The sequence below is a fragment of the Hyla sarda genome, chromosome 7, assembly GCF_029499605.1.
Source record: "Hyla sarda isolate aHylSar1 chromosome 7, aHylSar1.hap1, whole genome shotgun sequence".
Lineage (NCBI taxonomy): Eukaryota > Metazoa > Chordata > Amphibia > Anura > Hylidae > Hyla > Hyla sarda.
Window position 1 is genome coordinate 54459217 of NC_079195.1, and position 20274 is coordinate 54479490.

The window sequence follows — 20274 nt, forward strand, 5'->3', positions numbered from 1 at the left end:
GATGATAAAGTCAGGTGCTTTACATGGCTGTAAATCCACACACTGATTTATCTCTCCAACCACTAAATAAATCCCATTCAATGAGAGTTTAGTGAGGCTCTGGCTTTAAAAAGGGAATATATAGCCCTGGATCTCATCACAGGGAAAGAGGGGGGGGGGTGATGGAAATGTGATGGTCATTATGGGATGGAGATTAATTTGTCTTAGTTAAAAAGGCAAAAAAAATAAAAATAATAATAATACAACAATAATCCTGCATCTATTACAGTGATGTATAGTAAATAATTATAGACAGGGAAGCAATAGCAGCCGTGTATATATTGGGTTCTTATAAATCACTGAGAGCAAATCCATCTCTACTGGACCTCATTGTAATCACTTATTCCAAACAGCTACAACTTGTAGCATCGATGTGGAGTATGCAAAAGATTATATTTATATTACCAGTATTATTATTATTAACACTATTGTTGTTTTACTTACTTTACTTGATCATTCTAAATAACATTGGTATTGCTCTTGTAAATGGTTGTTAATAGTGATCCTATGAGTATGTAGTTATAGTGTTGTTGTTGTAAATTGTATTGCTGTTTTATTAGTATGATTGTTCTCAATATTGGTCTTATCGGTATTATTGGGAGCAAATTGTATTACTATTAGTAGCAGTTGTGTTGATGACTAGTTTATTTACTGTTATAGAATTGTAAGTAGTTGTTTGATTATTATTATTGAGTATGCATTGTTTTTATGTTAGCACTAGTATTTTAACTATGCATTGTTTTTATGTTAGCACTAGTATTTTAACTATGCATTGTTTTTATGTTAGCACTAGTATTTTAACTATGCATTGTTGTTATGTTAGCACTAGTATTTTAACTATGCATTGTTTTTATGTTAGCACTAGTATTTTAACTTATTTTTATTAATTGTAGCATTATTGTTAGTATTGCTATTAGTATATATTGTAACCTTTTTTTTTACAGGTAGTACTATTATTGTTAGTATTATTAGTAGATATTATAACTTCTGTGCTAGTAGTTGTTGTATTGTTGATATTTTTTATATTAGCTTTATTTTTATCATCATCATCATCGTTTTCTATTTAGAATGTTTTTATTATTTTAGGTTTTTGTTGCAGGTAATATTGCAATGACTTGAAGACTGGATGCAGCGCCTCTTATGTTACAGAGAGAAGAAGTTGTGCAGCAGGTGGTGGGACATTACACATTGGAGGTATGTATTACAGGCAGGACACAATAGAGACAGTAAATGCAGATTGTGTATCCAGCCCTCACCCACCACAATAGCTTCTCATTCAGGGGCTTTTGTTGTGAAGCTTCCGTTGTAAAGTCTGTGGACCCCTCAGTCTCTCTCCTGAAGATATTATGTGTCCAGACCCTCCACATGGAGAGTTATATGTGGATATAGGAGAGGGCCTGTCCTCCAGAATGAATGAGAAATGATGGGATGTGACCTGTCCTGATTTCCCAGAGTGACAAACTGCTGCTATTAATGTAGTCCTGAAATGACAAGGTCCCCAATTCCCTCCCAGACCTCTGTCCCATTATATACACAGGATATACACACTATATACATTACACAAACACCAGTATTTACTGGGTACAATTACACTTCACCTCCCCCCCCCAATCTATCTATCTATCTATCTCATATCTATCTATCTATCCATCCATCCATCTATCTATCTATCTATCTATCCATCCATTATCTATCTATCTATCTATCTATCTATCTATCTATCTATCTATCCATCTATCTATCCATTATCTATCTATCTCATATCTATCTATCTATCTATCTATCTATCTATCTATCTATCTATCTATCTATCTATCTATCTATCCATTATCTATCTATCTATCTATCTCATATTTATCTATCTATCTATCTATCTATCTATCTATCCATTATCTATCTATCTATCTATCTATCTATCTATCTATCTCATATTTATCTATCTATCTATCTCTCATATCTACCTATCTTCAGTAGGCTACATATATGTATATACATATTGCATTCTATATTTTATGTCTTTATATTCTACGTTCTCTGCAGTTTAGTCTTTACATCTGCCAGATCTTAATTTCTATAGCCCAGACCCCAAAGATCAGTGGTCTCCAACCTGCGGACCTCCAGCTGTTGCAAAACTACAACTCCCAGCATGCCCGGACAGCCAACGGCTGTCCGGGCATGCTGGGAGTTGTAGTTTTGCAACAGCTGGAGGTCCGCAGGTTGGAGACCACTGCCATAGATGAAAATTAAATGGTCTCTTGGTTCGTTCATTTTTTGGACACATTTGTATCAGTTTTCCTGTAAATTTGTGCCTTTCAATTGAACACCGTGAATATCATTGCTTTTAGTTGCAACAAAATATTAGGACTGAAAAAAACATAACACATTGTATCCCCAGATAACATACACTTAGTAGGTAATACATAATGTAACACTAAAATTCTATAGATGTGACAACTGATTGCTATAGATACAGGGTATTTATATTCTTCAGGATCAATGACATAACATATGGCTAAATGTATCCATAGAGTGTATCCCCCCTAAATGTATCCATAGAGTGTATCCCCCCTAAATGTATCCATAGAGTGCATCCCCCTAAATGTATCCATAGAGTGTATCCCCCAAAATGTATCCATAGAGTGTATCCCCCTAAATGTATCCATAGAGTGTATCCCCCTAAATGTATCCATAGAGTGTATCCCCCTAAATGTATCCATAGAGTGTATCCCCCTAAATGTATCCATAGAGTGCATCCCCCTAAATGTATCCATAGAGTGTATCCCCCTAAATGTATCCATAGAGTGTATCCCCCTAAATGTATCCATAGAGTGTATCCCCCTAAATGTATCCATAGAGTGTATCCCCCTAAATGTATCCATAGAGTGCATCCCCCTAAATGTATCCATAGAGTGTATCCCCCTAAATGTATCCATAGAGTGTATCCCCCTAAATGTATCCATAGAGTGTATCCCCCTAAATGTATCCATAGAGTGCATCCCCCTAAATGTATCCATAGAGTGCATCCCCCTAAATGTATCCATAGAGTGCATCCCCCTAAATGTATCCATAGAGTGTATCCCCCTAAATGTATCCATAGAGTGTATCACCCTAAATGTATCCATAGAGTGTATCCCCCTAAATGTATCCATAGAGTGTATCCCCCTAAATGTATCCATAGAGTGTATCCCCCTCCAAAACCCTAGTTATTCATGATCAGGCTATAGAAACCTAACGGGTTAATTGTGTTATTTCATCACATTTATAGTTCCATAGACTTGATTCAGTGATTTGCTTAACTGTTTGTTGTAATGATAATTCTTACACTGTAATCTAATGGATTTTTTTTTTCGAAACATATTTTATTAATTTTCACAATATAAACAACCAAGTACGATTCACAATGCAGTTGTATCATAAGGAGGATTAAAACAAAAGTCGACACATAGGAACAATATCCAGAGTGCTAATTAGAATAACAATGGTCATTATTAGTCATTTTCAATTATTAGTATTATTATGATTCGTATTATTATTAATAATAATAACAACAACAATAATAATGATTATGACGATATTATTATTATTATTAATAACAACAACAACAACAATGATGAAAATATTATTCTTATTATTAATAATAATAATAATAATAATAATAATTATTATTATTATTATTATTATAGACAAATATAATAACATTAATAATATAATAATAATAATTATTTATTATTATTATAAAACACAAATAGAAAAATCTGGGCATTGATTACCCAGCAAGACTTAAGAATTCATATAGGTAAAGACAGGAGGTGCAGAGCTCTGCTATATTCCTTCTGGTCATGTATATACATCATCTCTGTAGAATGAGTAGTTTCTGCTTCGAACTCCCTTGATACAATTGTCTGCACATATTCAACACAGAGTATGTGGTATATATATATATATATATATATATATATATATATATATACTGTATATATATATATATATATATATACTGTATATATATATATATATATATATGGTATATACTATTTTCAATTTTGCAACATGAATAGTATGCATAGTGGAAGTGTGGCAGGGACTTGTAGTCCTACAGATCTCAGTACAAACAGTTGATGCTGACCCTTGTATATTAGGATGATGGCTTATATTGGTATCAGATTATAGAAGAGATGCAGATATATCTCTCCACTTGTTGAGCAGTTTGGTCTCCAGCATTGATTGTTTGTAGTTTGCAGTGGGATATAGATGATTATTGTGGACTCTATTGAATGATGTAGAGCAGTGTATCTTCAGCTATTGCAAAACTACAACTCCCAGCATGCCCGGACAGCCTACGGCTGTCCGGGCATGCTGGGAGTTGTAGTTTTGCAACAGCTGGAGACACACTGTTTGGAAAACACTGATGTAGAGAAACTCTGCTGGACCTGGGAGGTATCAGTGAGATTGGGGTCTGTAGTAGGATCTTCATTAATAATAATCATAATGAAATGCCTATTTAAATATAATTATACAAGAAACAAAAACATTCTGTAAAAATACTGTAGTAATAATAATAATCATAACAACAGCAACAATAATACAAATATAGTGTCATGATAAATAAAACAAAGGATATATTTAATAGTAGTACATTATATTTAAAAGAATTCATTAAAAAAAAGTTTATAAATATTTACTACTATTGTTGTATGTATAATTTGTTAATGTAAATACATGATAATAACCTGAATAAGTAATGAATACAAATCGACTACAATTCATTTGTATGTGAATTGTTAGAAGCAGTCATTTTATTATATCGTGATAAGGATTTCCCAGCCTGTGGACCTCCAGCTGTTCCAAACTACAACTCCCATCATGAGGCGAATTGTAGTTCTGCAGTAGCTAAAAAGCAACAGGCTGGAGGAAACTGCCCAAATTCTTTATATATATATATATATATATATATATATATATATATATATATATATATATTAATATTATAACTATACCCCAGTGGCCTTCATACTGCGGACCTCCAAGCATGCTGGGAGTTGTAGTTTTACAACACCTGGAGGCCCACAGTGTGGAGATCACGGCTATTTTATATATATATATATATATATATATATATATATGTATATATATATATATATATATATATATATATACTGCTACTTTATACTATACATAAATTTTCAATACTATAAACGATAGACTAATTTATATGCTACTACTATATATACTATATATTACTATACTGTAGACTAATTTGTATGCTACTACTTTTTATACTATATATTACTATACTATAGACTCATTTATATACTATATATATATATATGTATATACACTATATAATACTATACTGTAGACTAATTTATATGCTACTACTATATATATACTATATATTACTATACTGTAGACTAATTTATATACTACTATATATATATACTATATATTACTATACTGTAGACTAATTTATATGCTACTACTATATATATATATATACTATATATTACTATACTGTAGACTAATTTATATACTACTATATATATATATATATATACTATATATTACTATACTGTAGACTAATTTATATACTACTATATATATATATATATATATATATATATATATATACTATATATTACTATACTGTAGACTAATTTATATACTACTACTATATATATATACTATATATTACTATACTGCAGACTAATTTATATACTACTTAATATACTAAATATTACTATCCTATAAACTATAGACTAATTTAAATTCTACTACTTAATATACTAAATATTACTATCCTATAAATGATAGACTAATTGATATACTACTACTTTACATACTATATAATACTAGTAATACTACTTTTTTCTATAATAACAAGTTCCATTATCATTAGCACTAATACAAATTTGACATTAGCTTTTGCCTTAGGAAATTATATATATATATATATATATATATATATATATATATATATATTTATAGTATTATTATTTAAATCTGTTTTAACGGTCGCACATGAAAACATTACAACAACCATATAAATCTATTGCCAAACGTTCCACGAGTTTCCTTAGGACACATTTTAAATTCTTCTTATTTTACGCTTGAGGTTTGATCTTCCCTGTGATTATTTCTATTCCTATATTCGCTATAAATTATTAAAATCTTAATAACTATTTCTGAATATAATGAATAAATAGATTATTTTTTTTTTTTTGACAACCATTACTTATCACCAGAATCTTTAGCACGGTGTCTTCCAAACAGTGTGTGTCTTCAGCTGTTGCAAAATTTTAACTCCCAGCATGCCTGGAGTTGTAGTTTTGCAACAGCTGGAGACACACTGTTTGGGAAAACACTGCTATATCAGTATTAATAGTAAAAGAATGAGTATGTAGTTCTAGTACAGAATGCTCTGGATAGGGATCTGCGCACACAGCCCGGATTGCAGAGGGTTAATATGGTGTGCAGGAGGTCTCATTGCTGTCAGTAGATGCAGAGCAGTCAGAGTGCTCCCATAATGTCTCCTTGTAGACCCCATCAGAGGTCTCTTTATGGTCAGGGCCTGTAATATCATCATAAGTTGTGCTGTGAGTTTATGTCTCTCCATGTAATGAATACCAGGACAATAGCCGGATAAAGTGTCCCCTATTACCCAGAGATGTCATGTAAATGCACTTCTTCTTCACATTCACACTCTCTGCTCCTGAGAAATCCTCCTTTCATTACAAACCTAATGCACAAATAATACAAGCTGGATATATTGTAACACAGTGATCACAGTCATCAGCCCTACATGGATTTATAACCACAAAAATATCAATAGGATGCAAGTTATTCCAGTGCTGGAGATAGACCAGGGGACACTTCCTGTAATGGGACGATTGTATTTTTGGTACAAATTTATTTATTTAACTATTTATTTATTATTGTTATTATTTAAAAATAAATTTTAATAATTTAGGGGACAGACAGGGGAAGGAAAATTACTTTATTATACATGGAGTACAACTAAAACACAGATACAAACATGTAAGGTGAGACACAAATAATGATGAAGAGGGGTCAAGAGTAGGGGAAACTTGCTTCTTAAAGGGATATTCCAGGGGAATTATATATATATATATATATATATATATATATATATATATATATATGTATATATATATATATATATATATATATATATATATATCAACTGGCTGCAGAAAGTTAAACTGATTTGTAAATTACAGTGGTCCCTCAAGTTACAATATTAATCGGTTCCAGGACGACCATTGTATGTTGAAACCATTGTATGTTGAGACCATAACTCTATGGAAACCTGGCAATTGGTTCTGAAGCCCCAAAATGTCATCCGAAAATAGGAAAAGGTGAGGATTAAAGAAAAATAAGTAGATAACTAATATAGATAAAGCAAATCCTTACATATAAAAGTAAGAAAGATCTGCTGGGAGCTGTAATCACTGTCTATTTCAGTGTTTCCCAAAGAGGGTGCTTCCAGCTGTTGTAAAACTACAACTCCCAGCATGCCCGGACAGCCTTCGGCTGTCCGGGCATGCTGGGAGTTGTAGTTTTGCATCAGCTGGAGGCACCCTCTTTGGGAAACACTGGTCTATGTAGAGGAAAGGCGCTTCTTCAGGGTCCTGTACAGTACATGCAATGTCCTAAAAAAAAAAAAGTAACATGGGGTCGCCCTTACTTGGTGTCCAAAGGAGCAACTAACTCTGGCACAGGTAAAGAGTACAGAACATGTAATACCTCCCTGTACTGTAGGGGGCACTGCCAGACACCAGTCAGTGCATACGCTTCAGTAATACAGGGGTTTTACCAGTGAAATATCCATTCTGATTGGTCAGTTCTTCCAGCCAGTGACATGTTTTGCAGATTCCATAGCATTGTATGTTGAGTCTGGTTTCAAGTTACAATGGTCCAGAAAAGACCATTGTATGTTGAAACTATTGTATGTTGAGGCCATTGTAAGTTGAGGGATCACTGTACTTCTATCAAAAAAAAATCTTAATCCTTTCAGCACTTATGAGCTGCTGAAGTTCAGTTGTTCTTTTCTGTCTGACAACAGTGCTCTCTGATGACACCTGTCTCGGGAACTGTCCAGAGTAGAAGCAAATCCCCATAGCAAACCTCTTCTACTCTGTGCAGTTCCTAAGACCGACAGAGATGTCAGCAGAGAGCACTGTTGCCAGACAGAATAGAACAACTCAACTTCCGCAGTTGATAATTATTAGAAGGATTAAGATTTTTTAATAGAAGTCATTTACAAATCTGTTTAACTTTCTGGAGCCAGTTGATATATAAAAATATTTTTCTTTCCTGGAATACCCCTTTAATATGTCATGCACTTAATCATATTTAGATTTGCACTTTCTATGAAGCAATAGAAATATGGAAGTTCATAGATGAACATTTACTTTCTATGTGTGATTAATTATATGTTTGTTAAAAAACACTAAAAATTATTTGAAAAGGAAAAAATTACTTTATTACTTTTCATATACACAACTCAAGCTGACCCTTTTTTATTTATTTATTTAGTTTTGTTTGTAAATTTGTACAGAAAAAATAACAAAATGCACAAACAGAAACAAATGCAAAAAGATATGACATTATACTAAATGTTCAACTAAGCTGGTCCCTTGCACTCAGGAGCGCGGCTCATATGGGAGCAGGCTGGTCTTTCAGCGCCCTCTAGTGGAAATCGGTTATTAATGCAACAATTAGATTTTTTTTTTATTCTGAATACTGTTAGGTTGCGTTCACACCACGTTTTTGCAATACAGTTCCCGTATCAGGTTTTTGATTTAAAAAAAAATAATAAAAAATAAAATGGATTCCTCAAAACCGGTCTAAACTGTATCAAAACGTGTACAAATTTTTATTTCTATACGGTTGAAAACCGTATACGGCATGATGTCCGGTTGCATCCTTTTTGCATCCTTTTTTTAAGAAAAAAAAAAGTATACGTTTTTAACTCTTCACTCCATTATGAATAATGTTTCACTTGTTTGATTGAAATTCCAAGAAAGAAAATTGTGCAAAGTCAAAAATCGTATGGTGAAAACCAGATGGAACCGTACGCACATACGGTTCTGTACAGTTCCCATTGACTCCCATGTTAAAAAAAACAAACGTATACGGTTTAATACGGTTTTTCACCCGACCCAAAAACCGTGGTAGGCCACAGATTTCTGTCCAGAAAAAAAAAAGTAAAAAACCGTATGGTTTGAAAAAACGGAGACAACTGTAAACATTATGGTTTTGAATGGGAAGTCTATGGGCGCGGTTTTCTGTACGGTCGCATATGTTTTTTTTTTTTTTAATGAAACCGTATGGCGAAACCATATAGCAAAATCGTGGTGTGAACCCACCCTTAACCGGTGCTTTTCAAACAGTGTGTCCCCAGCTTTTGCGAAACTACAACTCCCAGCAGGCCCGGACAGCCAAAGGCTGTCCGGGCCTGCTGGGAGTTGTAGTTTTGCAACAGCAGGAGACTTACTGTTTGGAGAACACTTATGTTAACTTTAGGTAATTGTTTCTCAACCAAGGTGCTTCTAGCTGGCATGCTTTTCCAACAGCTGGAGGCACCATGGTTGGGAAACACTGTCCTACAGGTTGTACCTGTAATAAATTATATCTTTACTGTCTGCATATCCTATTCTAAAACGCAACGTATAGATTAAAATAGATTCACACGTGGCATATTATGTTCCAGAAAATTGAAAATCAGCTCCATTTATCTGTATGTTTAACCCCTTGAAGGACATCCTGATAATTAAAGGGATATTCTGCCCCTAGGCATCATATCCCCTATGTAAAGGATAGGATAAGATGTCTGATCGTGGGAACACAGCGATTTCTTCTGCAGCCCCCCTTGTCATCTGCTGCACGGAGCGAAGTTCGCTCCGTGCCTGATGAAGGGCACCGCCCCCTCGTGACGTCATGATGTCATGACCCCGCCCCTCGTGACATCATGGCCGGCCCCCTCAATGTAAGTCTATGGGAGGGGGTGTGGCGGCCAAGTTATAAAATTGAAATAACCCCTTCCCTAAAAGTTTAAATCCCCCCCCTTTCCCATTTTTAAATAAAATAATGTAATAAAAAATAAACATAACAGGTGATACCGCCACATGCGTAAATGAAGGAACTATTAAAATATAAGGTTAGATAAACTCCACGATCGTATATGGAAAAAAAAAATACAGAAGTCCAGAATTGAGCATTTTTAATCACTTCATATACCATAAAAAAATTTATAAAAAAAAGGGTTCAAAAAGTCCCATCAAAATATTGGTGCATGTAGTTATAATTTTTTTAAAGTAGTAAAATAAACTAAAACCTATATACATTTGGTATCCTTGTGACAGTATGGACAAGGCCATATTAAGGCTGCCTGGAAGACAGAGCACTTCATTATGATGGGGCCCCCACCCCACAGTTCCCCTACATTAGGTTGTAGTTCCCCCAGATTAGGTGTGCAGTACAGTTCCCCCACATTAGGTGTGCAGTACAGTTCCCCCACATTAGGTGTGCAGTACAGTTCCCCCACATTAGGTGCAGTACAGTTCCCCCACATTAGGTGCAGTACAGTTCCCCCACATTAGGTGCAGTACAGTTCCCCCACATTAGGTGCAGTACCGTTCCCCCACATTAGGTGCAGTATCGTTCCCCCACATTAGGTGCAGTACAGTTCCCTACATTAGGTGCAGTATAGTTTTCCCACATTAGGTGCAGTACATTTTCCCCACATTACGTTGGCAGTATAGTTCCTCACATTAGGTGCAGTATAGTTTCCCCACATTAGGTGCAGTATAGTTCCCCCACATTAGGTGCAGTATAGCTCCCCCACATTAGGTGCAGTACTGTTCCCCCCACATTAGGTGCAGTATAGTTCCCCCGCATTAGGTGCAGTATAGTTCCCCCGCATTAGGTGCAGTATAGTTCCCCCGCATTAGGTGCAGTATAATTCCCCCACATTAGGTGCAGTATAGTTCCCCCACATTAGGTGTGCAGTACAGTTCCCCCACATTAGGTGCAGTACAGTTCCCCCACATTAGGTGCAGTATAGTTTCCCCACATTAGGTGCAGTACATTTCCCCCACATTAGGTTGGCAGTATAGTTCCCCACATTAGGTGCAGTATAGTTCCCCACATTAGGTGCAGTATAGTTCCCCCACATTAGGTGCAGTATAGCTCCCCCACATTAGGTGCAGTACTGTTCCCCCACATTAGGTGCAGTATAGTTCCCCAGATTAGGTGCAATATAGTTCCCCCGCATTAGGTGCAGTATAATTCCCCCACATTAGGTGCAGTATAGTTCCCCCACATTAGGTGCAGTATAGTCCCCGACATTAGGTGCAATATAGTTCCCCACATTAGGTGCAGTATAGTCCCCCACATTAGGTGCAGTATAGTTCCCCACATTAGGTGCAGTATAGTTCCCCCACATTAGGTGCAGTATAGTTGCCACACATTAGGTGCAGTATAATTCCCCACATTAGGTGCAGTATAATTCCACCACATTAGGTGCAGTATAATTCCACCACATTAGGTGCAGTATAGTTCCCCCCATTAGGTGCAGAATAGTTCCCCACATTAGATGCAGTATAGTTCCTCAAATTAGGTGCAGTAAAGTTCCTTACATTAGGTGCAGTATAGTTCCCCACATTAGGTGCAGTATAGCTCCCCCCACGTTAGGTGCAGTACAGTTCCCCCACATTAGGTGCAGTATAGTTCCCCACATTAGGTGCAGTATAGTTCCCCCACATTAGGTGCAGTATAGTTCCCCCACATTAGGTGCAGTATAGTTCCCCACATTAGGTGCAGTATAATCCCCGACATTAGGTGCAGTATAGTCCCTGACATTAGGTGCAGTATAGTTCCCCACATTAGGTACAGTTCCCCCACATTCGGTGCAGTATAGTCCCCCACATTAGGTTGGCAGTATAGTTCCCCACATTAGGTGCAGTATAGTTGCCACACATTAGGTGCAGTGTAATTCCCCACATTAGGTGCAGTATAATTCCCCCACATTAGGTGCAGTATAGTTCCCCACAATAGGTGCAGTATAGCTCCTCACATTAGGTGCAGTATTGTCCCCCACATTAGGTGCAGTATAGTCCCCCACATTAGGTGCAGTATTGTCCCCCACATTAGGTGCAGTATTGTCCCCCACATTAGGTGCAGTATAGTCCCCCACATTAGGTGCAGTATAGTTCTCCCACAGACATACAGCCTTCAGCGACATACAGTGTATGGCTGGAGGCTGTATGCCTGTTTAGTGCCCCACTTCAGTGTTCCGACCACTGCTCCAGGGTCACGATCTACTGCTGTGGCCTATGGGCCATAGCAGTAGGTCCCGGGACCGGAGGAGAGGTGGTCGGAACACTGAAGATGACGTGTCGCTGGTCACTTACCATGCGCGCGTGTTCTCCTCACTGCTCTGCTCTGTTACTATGGGCGCACGCACGGGACGTTAGTGACGTCCCTGCGTGCGCTACCTCCCGGCGGCCCCTACGTTTTTAAAGTTAATGCGGGGCCGCAGAGATGTAACCAGGGCATCCTTGTGTCCTGAAAATATTTTTCGGGACACAGGGCTGTCCCGAATGTGACAGGGGCCCCCTGTGGGCAGGGGGCATGGAGCAGGTGCTCCATGAGCGCCAATGATGATCCGGCCCTGGACACATGACAGGGGGCATTATATGTGAGGGGCACATGGCAGGGGGGCATTATATGTGGGGGCACATGACAGGGGCCCCCCTATCATGTGCCCATATAATGCCCCCTGACATGTACCCCTCACACATAATGCCCCCTGTCCTGTGCCCCTCACATAATGCCCCATGTCCTGTGCCCCTCACATATAATGCCCCCTGTTCTGCCCCCTCAGGGGGCATTATATGTGAGGGGCACAGGACATGGGGCATTTTATGTGAGGGGCACAGGACATGGGGCATTATATGTGAGGGGCACATGTCAGGGGGGCATTATATGTGCATTATATGGGCACATGAAAGGGGGGCTCTGTCATTTGCCCCCACATATAATGTCCCCCTGTCATGTGCCCCTCATATTTAATACGCCCTGTCCTGTGACCCCCACATATAATGCCCCATGTCCTGTGCCTGGGTGCCCCTCACATATAAATTATAATGCTCCCCTTACATGTGTCCTTATAATTTATACTTTTCTTTGCAAATCCTTTGCCCGAGCAGCTATAGTGGTTACCTTTCTCACACGCCGCTCCGTTCTGAGAGTGAAAGCCGTGGGGATGTGATCTCTGTGCGCCGACACGATGATGTGATGTCATCGTGCCGGCCTGCCATGGATGGCGTCCCCACGGCTCTCAGTACAAGAATTGTGAATGGAGCAGCCGCAGCGTGTAAGTAAGGTGAGGGAGTGGTGGAGCGGGACAGCTGACAGCTCCAGCTCCACCATGCTATAGTACGGGAGTGTCGGGAGGGGCAACAATCTCGGGGCCCCCCTGGATCCGCCACTGGGGTAGGCAGCAGTGGGTCGAGACTCGGGGCCCCCTTCTATTCACTCAGTGCACGGGGCCCAGAGCAGGCGCTCCATGAGCACCAGTGATGATCCGGCCCTGAGTATGGACCTACATGTAACACTCACGGTAGTAGTAGTAACGCTGCTGGATGTGGATCCTCCGACCTGTGTGGCTGTATCGGGGAACGGAGTCTAAGGTGCCGCTGGTCTTCACCAGAGCCCGCCGCAAGGCAGGATGGACTTGCTGCGTCAAGCAACACCCAGATCCGATACGACTTGACCACACAGGTAACTGGGCAAGACGAGGTACAGAAGGATGAGGTAGAGGTGTAGTCAGACTTAGCAGAAGGTCAAGGCAGGCGGCAAAGGTGCTTAGTCAAATAACAAAGCGGAAGGGTCAAAATACACGGGCAAGGCAACAGACAATTGGGAATGCTTAATCTCAGGCTAGGGGCACTGAAGATCCGTCAGGAAGTGTGTGAGGTACAGAGACTTAGAGAAGTGTGTCAGGTGTTGCACATAATTATGGTCATACTGGTCCTTTAAATTTCAGGTCTCCGGCGCGCGCACCCTAAGAGACAGGGACACGCGAGCCGAAGCTGAGAGGCAGTGGAGGAGAAGCGTGGTAAGTGACTGCAAATCCCAGCCCCGCTGGCAGCAGGGGAGAGCAGGGCAATGCGCTCACGGCCAGCGCAAGTGGCCGGAGCGCCGTGAGTAAAAGTCCTCCCCCCCCCTTTGGTCTCCCCCTCTTTTTGGAGGACAAGGTCTCGTTCTAAGATGTTGTCCTGGGGCTCCTAAGACCTCTCCTCTGACCAAAATCCTTCCAAATCCACAAGGAAAAAACTTTTTCCTCTGCTAAACTTAGAATCCAAAATGTCTTTAACAATGTAAAATTCAGAAGTACCTGAGGTGGGAGTAGGAGAAATGTCTTTTTTAGAAAAGCGATTAACAATAACAGCTTTCAAGAGGGAGACATGGAAGGAATTTGGGATCCAGAGAGAAGATGGCAGATTGAGAGAATAGGCCACAGGATTTAGGCGCTTCTTGATTTTATAAGGACCCAGATAGCGAGGACCTAGTTTATAACTTGGTACCTTGAAGCGAATATACCTGAAAGACAACCAGACTCACCAGGAGAGAACTCGGGAGGAGAACGCCTTTTCTTGTCCGCTTGTGACTAGTCTTTTGCAAAGTGTCCATAAACCACAAAGAGATGTCCCAGTGAATTCTGTATTTCTATGGATGTAAGAAAATTCTGCGGAGCAGAAATGAAGTGGCGAAGATAGTCTCCAAAAACCTGGTTCACCCTTTCAACCTGTCCATTGGATTGTGGGTGATACGCAGAGGAAAAATCCAACTTAACCTGGAGACGTAAGCAGAGGGCCCGCCAGAACTTGAAGACGAACTGGACTCCATGGTCAGAGACAATATGAGAAGGCAATCCATGAGGAAAATGTGGCAAAAGAAAAGCTTAGCAAGCTGTGGTGCAGATGGAAGTCCAAGCAGTGGCACAAAATGAGCTATCTTACAGAATTGGTCCACTACTACCCAGATGACCGTATTGCCACCTGAAGATGGAAGGACAGTAATAAAGTCCATAGCAATATCGGTCCAGGGAAGCTCAGGAACTGGTAGAGGCTGTAGCAGACCTGCAGGTTTAGTACGAGGGGGTCTTGTCCCGAGCACATACCGAACAGGAACGGACAAAATCCATGACATCCTGTTTTAAAGTAGGCCACCAATACTGTCTGGAGATGAGCTGCAAGGACTTACGAGTTCCGGAATGACCGGCCAGAAAAGAGGAATGACCCCATTTCAAGACTTGAAGTCTTAAATGAGGAGACACATAAGTCTTTCCAGAAGGCAGGTGCTGCAGAGATGAGCCGTTCATAGGAAATAATATGTTTAGGTACAGATTCTTGGTCATGAACTTCAGAAGATCTAGAAAGAGCTTTACTGCTGCACGGAAGTGGATGCAGAAGTCAAATCTGGAGAAGAATAGAGACCAACGGGCCTGTCGAGGGTTGAGACAATGTGCAGTCTGTAGATAAAGCAAGTTCTTATGGTCAGAATATATAGTAACCGGATGTACAGAGCCCTCCAAGAGATTACGCCATTCTTCCAAAGCCAGCTTTATAGCCAAAAGCTTGCGATCTCCAATGGTATAATTTTTTTCCGCAGGAGAGAAGGTCTTAGAGAAAAATCTGCAAGTTACAATTCTTCCTTTAGAAGACTTCTGTGTCAAAACAGCACCGCTACGACTGAAGAAGCATCCACCTCCAAAAGAAATGTCTTGCTAGGATCGGGTCTAGATAACACCGGGGCTGAAGCAAAGTCGGAGTCCTCTGGAGTCCAAACCTTAGGATTAGCGGTCTTCTTGGTGAAAGAGACAATAAGCGCTACCAAGATGGAGTAATGAGGAATAAATTGTCGAAAGTAATTGGCAAAACGAGGAAGCGCTGTAAAGCTTTTAAGCCGGAAGGTTGTGGACAGTCTAGAACAGCAGACAACTTGTTAGGGTCCATTTGTAGACCTTGACTAGTAACGATGTAGCCCAGAAAATGTAGACAGTTTTTTTTCAAAAGTACACTTCTCAAGTTTGAGAATGATTGTCTCAGAGATGTTGTAGGACTTGGTGGAGGTGTGAGCGATGAGTCTGGACATTGGGCGAGTAGATGAGAATGTCGTCCAAATAGACCACGACACAGGAGTATAGGAGGTCACGAAATATGTCATTGACGAACTCCTGGAAGACTGCTGGAGCATTACAGAGTCCGAAAGGCATGACTAGATACTCGAAATGTCCATCACAAGTATTGAACGCTGTCTTCCATTCATCTCCTTCACGTATGCGGATCAAATTATAGGCCCAACGAAGGTAAAGTTTGGAGAAGATCCTCGTTCTACGCAGACGATAATTCTTCTTGACGGTAATTTTATTCAAGCCATGGTAGTCGATTACATGTCCCAAAAATCCGTCTCCGACAGGGGAGGATGACTTTCTGATAAACCCTTTCTGAAGATTTTCTTGGATGTATTTAGACATGGCCTGGGTTTCGGGAACAGACAAAGGGTAAATTCTGCCCTGAGGAGGTGTGGTCCCAGGCAAAAAGTCGATAGGAGAATTGTAGGGATGATGTGGTGGTAAAACTTCAGCATGTTTCTCGCTGAAGATGTCAGCAAAGTCCTGAAGAAATTATGGCAGACCGGGCAGAGGAGTCGTGGGAGACACCAACTTAAACGGAAGATTATGAAAACAGTTGTTATAACAGTAGGTTCCCCAATGAAGTACATCTCCAGTCTTCCATGCGGGGCATATAGTTGTAACCAAGGAAGGCCATGTAGAAGATTGGAGGTACAATGTGGAAGTACATACAAGGACAATTTTTCCTTATGCAGAACTCCAAACTGCATAGTAAAGGATTCTGTGCAGAATAACACAGTACAGTCCAGTTTTTCTCCATTGACCGAAGAGATGTACAAAGGCTTTAGAAGGCAGGATACAGGCAGTATTAAGGAAGCATGGATAAAGTTTCCCCCTGAACCAGAGTCCAGGAAAGCAAGAACAGAAATAGTTGGACCGGTATAGATAGTTGGACCGTCAAATTCAAGCCTGAAGAGGTATTCACACCTAGGGAAGCTTCTCCCACAAACCCTAGGTGCAAGTATATCCCTATGACTGTGGACACAGAGGACAATCTCTGAGGAAATTATCTGCACTGGCACAGTAGAGGCAAAGATTCTCAGCTCGTCATCAGGTTCTTTCCTGCAGGGTCAGACGAGACTGATCCACCTGCAAAGCCTCCGGTGGTTGCTGGAAGACAGCAGTGGTTGCTGGAAGACAGGTGCCAGGCGAGGAAAGCCACCAAGGTCGTACAGACTCCCTTTCTTGACGTAGTTCCTCACATCGTTCAGAGAAACAGATATCAATCTGAGATGCCAACTGTATGAGTTCGTTCAGGGTAAAAGGCAATTCCCAGGCAGCAAGGAAATCCTTTATATGGCTATAAAGTCCTCTCTTGAAAGTGGCGCAAAGAGCTTCATTGTTCCAAGATCGCTCTGATGCCAGGGTACGGAATCGGATGGCATTCTTGCCCACAGAGGAGTTGCCCTGAGAAAGATTCAACAAAGCTGTCTCAGCGGAAGAAGCTTGTGCAGGTTCTTCAAAGACTCCTCGGAATTCTGACAGAAAAGCCTGGAAAGTTGTGAGCGGATCACTGCGATCCCATAGCGGGGTTGCCCAGGCCAGGGCCCTTCCAATTAAGAGACTGAGGACAAAAGCCACCTTTGCTTATTCCGTAGGGAACTGTTCTGCCATAAGTTCTATGTGCATGGAGCACTGTGTCACGAAACCACGGCAAGACTTGGGATCCCCTCATACTTCTCAGGAAGAGACAAACAGAGCTTAGATCCCGAAACGACTGCAGGAGCAAGAGGCAACAATGGAGCAGGAGGAGGCTGTGGCTGCTGCGGTCATTGTTGAGCAGAAAGCAGCTGCTGCATCATGGCGGACAACTGGCTTAACTGTTGTGCCTGCTGGGCCAACTGCTGCGACTGGAGAGCCCCAATAGAAGCGAGATCTGGATTATCAGGCAGAGGAACCCCATTGGGATCCATGGCCGGATCTTGCTGTAACTCTCACGGTAGTAGTAGTAACGCTGCTGGATGTGGATCTTCAGACCTGTGGGGCTGATGACACGGGCCGTATCGGGAAGTGGAGTCTAAGGTGCCACTGGTCTTCACCAGAGCCCGCCGCACCCAGGTTGCTACCCCCGATACAACTTGGCCACACAGGTAACTGGTCATGACGAGGTATAGAAGGATGAGGCAGAGGCGTAGTCAGACTTAGCAGAAAGTCACGGCAGGCGGCAAGGGTGCGTGGTCAAATAATGAAGCAGAAAGGTCAAAATACCCGGGCAAGGCAACAGACAATTGGGAACGCTTAATCTCAGGCTAGGGGCACTGGAGATCTGGCAGGGAAGTGTGGGAGGTACAGGCACTTACTGAAGTGTGTCAGGTGTTGCACATAATTATGGGCATACTGGCTCTTTAAATTTCAGCGCTCCAGCGTGCGCGTGCCCTAGAAGATGGGGACACGCGTGCTGGAGCTGAGAGGCAGTGGAGGAGGAGCATGGTAAGTGATGGGCTGGGATTCGCATGCGGGCGCGTCCTGCGATGCGAATCCCAGCCCTGCAGGCAGCAGGGGAGAGCGGGGCTATGCGCTCACGGCCAGCGCAAGTGGCTGGACTGCCGTGTGTAACACTACAGAATAAAGATAAGGTGTCATCTTTACCATAAAGTGCACTGCGTAGAAATAGAATTCCCCAAAAGTTACAAAATGGCTTTTTTTTTTTTCAATTTCATCCCACAAATTTTTTATTTTTTTTGGTTTGGCCATCGATTTCATTATGAAATGATTGATGTCAATACAAAGTACAATTGGTGATGCACAAAACAAGCCCTAATATGGGTCTGTAGGTGAAAGAAAAATGAAAGAATTATGATTTTTAGAACGGGGGAATAGTAAAAAATGAAAATTGGCCTGGTCCTTAAGGAGTTAAGCAGCAAGTACACAGATTCCTGCATAATCTACTATGTGAATTCTTTCTTATGCTACATAAAAATTAGTGCAGCGAAACCTCTTTGAGAAGACCACCTCCTTATCAAGACCAGATTTCATGTGACATAATTTACATATGTTATGCATAGTGGTCATTTTCTTTGAAAAGGTCAGTATGGCACAACAGTGGCATCAGTTGCCGGACATGTGTGAGCTCAGCCATACACTGGTAAGCAAAATTCAACTTTTTTGGTGTTTCTTTGATTAAATGGGGTTGTTCTTATAGTATTTTCCCCACTGATTCAGCTTTCCAAATTTGTGTGTCAGGTACAGTTTTTAAGTAACATGCCTTTAAACTTTTGAAAAACTTATTTTTCGCATTTGCTTACAACTTAAAATAGCTTAAATTCTAATATTAATGGCAGTTAAAAATATATTTTTACATTATTTTCTTCTGTATTTTGGAGTAGGAATATCTCTTTTCAATGTCCAACAGTAATTGGCCGGCATGTTTGGGCTCTAATTGCCTTGATAACGCGATTCCATGATGGATATCTAAATGTGAAGAAAATGTATCTTCAGCGACATATTGCAACCAAGAGATTTATAATTCTGAATGAATTCCTTAAAGAGTACCTGTCACCAAATAAACTTTTCTAAACTAACTCAGGCTATGTTCCTTAACTATTTCTAACACACCTCCCACCTTTCAAAAAAATTTCAGAGCTTTAAAAAGCTGATCTCCCAGCAGGAGAAAGTGGGCATTTCCCAGCAGGAATGACATCAATGAAGCCTGCTAGGGGACCACTTCCGCCCTCACATCGTTGCAGTGCTGTGATGAATAGAAAACCTCAAGCTCTGTGCAGCAGCTTTAACTCTGTGTATCTTTCAGTGAGGCTCTTTGCAGCTTTTAGTCTGTGCAGCTGTCAGTGAGGCTTTATGCAGCTGTCAATCAAGCTCAGTGTAGAGAAACACTTCCTGAGTTTGATCTCCTGGCATTACAAGCAGGAGACCAAAATCTGAGATTTTGAACAGACGGAATGTGTTATGGCCAAGAAGGGAGACCCCTGGTGGCCAGAAATATACAGCAGAAAAACTAACATAAAACTATTTTTTTGTTTTTTTATGAAAGCCAATTACAAAAGTTATTTATTTGG

General features: G+C 40.4%; 1 long non-coding RNA gene across 1 annotated transcript in view; it reads left to right on the forward strand.

Annotated features, from left to right (window-relative positions):
* Positions 1-19750, forward strand: part of LOC130281626 (uncharacterized) — a 33989-nt gene extending 14239 nt beyond the window's left edge. Inside the window, exons 3-4 of the long non-coding RNA XR_008846060.1 lie at positions 1126-1233; positions 19588-19750. This is a non-coding gene — a long non-coding RNA (uncharacterized LOC130281626). The remainder of the gene's footprint in view (positions 1-1125; positions 1234-19587) is intronic.
* The last annotated feature ends 524 nt before the right edge of the window (positions 19751-20274 follow it).